The 2,422-nt window shown below is 59.0% G+C and overlaps 1 long non-coding RNA gene across 1 annotated transcript; it reads right to left on the minus strand.

Annotated features, from left to right (window-relative positions):
- Positions 1-67: 67 nt before the first annotated feature.
- On the minus strand, positions 68-2,415 carry LOC123522375. Its single transcript, XR_006680636.1, has 3 exons — positions 1,489-2,415; positions 981-1,047; positions 68-640 (listed from the first exon to the last, which is right to left on the minus strand). It is a non-coding gene; the product is annotated as an uncharacterized LOC123522375 (long non-coding RNA).
- Between the last annotated feature and the right edge of the window lie 7 nt (positions 2,416-2,422).

A 2,422-nucleotide genomic window follows, 5' to 3' on the forward strand; every position in this document is an offset into this window, starting at 1 on the left:
CTTACTTACTGATCTGGGGAGTGACATTTCCCCTGGTTTTATTTTTTCACACCAAAGATTTGGCTTCCAGGTATGGTTGGCATGAGCCCCTTTGTGCACTCAGCATCTTCGTGCATGGTCTCTAGCAAGGGAAGGGCATCCTGCTTGGCAGAGGAGAGGGCTCATGGGAAAGAGCACGACCATCCAGGAGGTGGCTCGGCACTGTGACTGACACAAGGGTGCAAACAGCCACTGTGAGGAAGGAGTGGGGCCGGGCAGGGCGTCATTCTGGTGTGGACGGGCCTCCCAGGGGTGAGACCCAACCGGACGGCCTCTAACATCAACGACCGGAGGGGGGAACCCGTTGCGCAAAGTCAGCCTGAGCTCCTGGTGCTTGTTGAGTAATCTCACGTGGACTTCTTAGTTCTTGGACGCCCCACTTCAACACTTCAGGCTTCTCTCACCCTCCTTACCTCATAGAAGATGTACCCTGAGAGACCCACCAGGCCCAGGTTGTAGGCAGTGAGGGGTCCTGCCAGCCTCAGGGGCTCCCGTCGGGCCATAAATCGAGGGCCGGCCACCACCATCAGGAGATAGAAGACAACCAGGAGTGCGACAGGGAGTGGCGAGGACACCAGAAACCAGGAGTCCGTTCTGGGGTCTAAGGAAGTAAAGGGGAGAGGGTGACAGCCCCACTGCCCACCAAGCCCAGCTGCCCCCTTGCCCTCATCCACAGCCAGAGCCCAAGACCTGTGCTCGACACTGTCCCCGGCCCCCACACTGTCTGACAAGAAGATCTATCTGAAGGTGTAGAGCAGCGGTTCTCCACCTTCCTAAAGCCGTGGCCCTTCCATGCAGTTCCTCGTTGCTACTTCATCACTGCCAGTTTGCTACGGTGATGAATCGTGTGAGCCCCGTGAAAGGCTTGTTCGACCCCCCCAAAGGGGTCTCGACCCACAGGCTGAGAACCGCTGGTCTAGAGGGAGGATCCCATCTCCTACCTCCGTTTTCTAAGGCCCAGGTGTATTTATTCCAGAGCATTTCCAGGGTGCTGGCCATGGTGAGTACCTGTAGGTAAAATGGGTTTGTGTCTTGTCCATTCCCCACCCTGGTCCCCTTGCTCCCTCCCTCACTGAGAAGATAGTCCCTGGGGGTTTATGAAAGCAGGCTCGCTGAGTGCCCCCACATAATCCCCGGCCCCCACATCCCCTGTGCATCATCACCCAATGTGTGCTTTTGGGGGGAGGCTCTACTGTCCATAACTTTTTCCCAGTCCTCACACTTTGCTTGTTCCCTTTGGGATTTCCAAGCCCCCAGATGGTAGGGTCTGGGGAAGGGGGCTTGGATACTGGGCAGCAGTGAGCACAGAGACTGAGCCATGAGATTCTCCTCCTTGGAGAGGCACAAATATCTCCCCCTTCCCATCTGCTCTCTGCCTCTGGCTGAGCACCCCTGGCTCCTCCCACCTCACTGAGCCCAGCCACACCCAGTGCCTCCAACGGAGCTCACCTGAGCCTTCTGCTTTCTCCCAGGCTCCTTGGGTCGGTGGAGGAAGGTTCCCTTAGGGTGGGTCAGGCGTTGCAAGCTGGGCGTGGTTCTGAGCCAAACGTCCTCAGGACTCGGGGTGTGGGGAGTGGCTCACGGGCCGGCCATCTCCGTAGAGCTCGCAGCTCTGTGATCCGAACTGTCCATCCTCACCTGCACCCTCCCCTACACACACACACACACACACACACACCAACCAAGGAGCTGGGCCCTGTGCCCGCCCAGCTGGGCAGCCTGCCATTCTCTCAGCCCCGGGAGGAAAAGAACAAGCGGTGCTTGGAGGGGGTTGGGGAGCACTCAGAGGGCAGAGGGCCACTGCAGAACCTCGGAGGAGCGGTGGGGAGGAACTCTGAGATGGTCCGTGCCCAGGGAGCGCCCGCATCCCCGGACCACTCAGCCCCTCAGTGGAGACCCCATCAGAGGAGTAGGTATCACAGGGTCACCCCTCACAGGGTGGGGATTAAGGTCAAGTGCACATCCTTCTGTACCCCCTAAGTCCTCAGACTTCCTCTCACTAAGGCTCACCAACAAGCACTGTGCTCTGGAGGGCTTTCAGTGCTGACTTTTCAGTAGATCACCAGGCCTTTCCTCTGCGGCCACTCAGGGTGGACGCCCACCCTCAAGTGCTTGGTGAGCAGCTGGTGAGGCAGGGGCCAGGCGGGGGCAGTGCACACACTCTTTGCACCACTTAGGGACACCAGGGAGTCTTCACCCCACACCCACTGTTCGAGTCACAGTCCGCACCTGCTCACAGCTCGTCTTCCCCACGACCCCAGGAGGGAGTCCCTGTGGACCCCTTTTGACAGGCGAGGAGACTGAGGCACAGAGAGGTTCAGTAGCTAGTCCTCAGCTGGAGAGCAGCAGGGCTAGCACTCCGATCCATGCAGTCTGACCCCAG

The sequence above is a fragment of the Echinops telfairi genome, unplaced genomic scaffold (genome assembly GCF_000313985.2).
Source record: "Echinops telfairi isolate 266 unplaced genomic scaffold, ASM31398v2 ScPeMD7_7356;HRSCAF=8355, whole genome shotgun sequence".
In the NCBI taxonomy this organism is placed as follows: domain Eukaryota; kingdom Metazoa; phylum Chordata; class Mammalia; order Afrosoricida; family Tenrecidae; genus Echinops; species Echinops telfairi.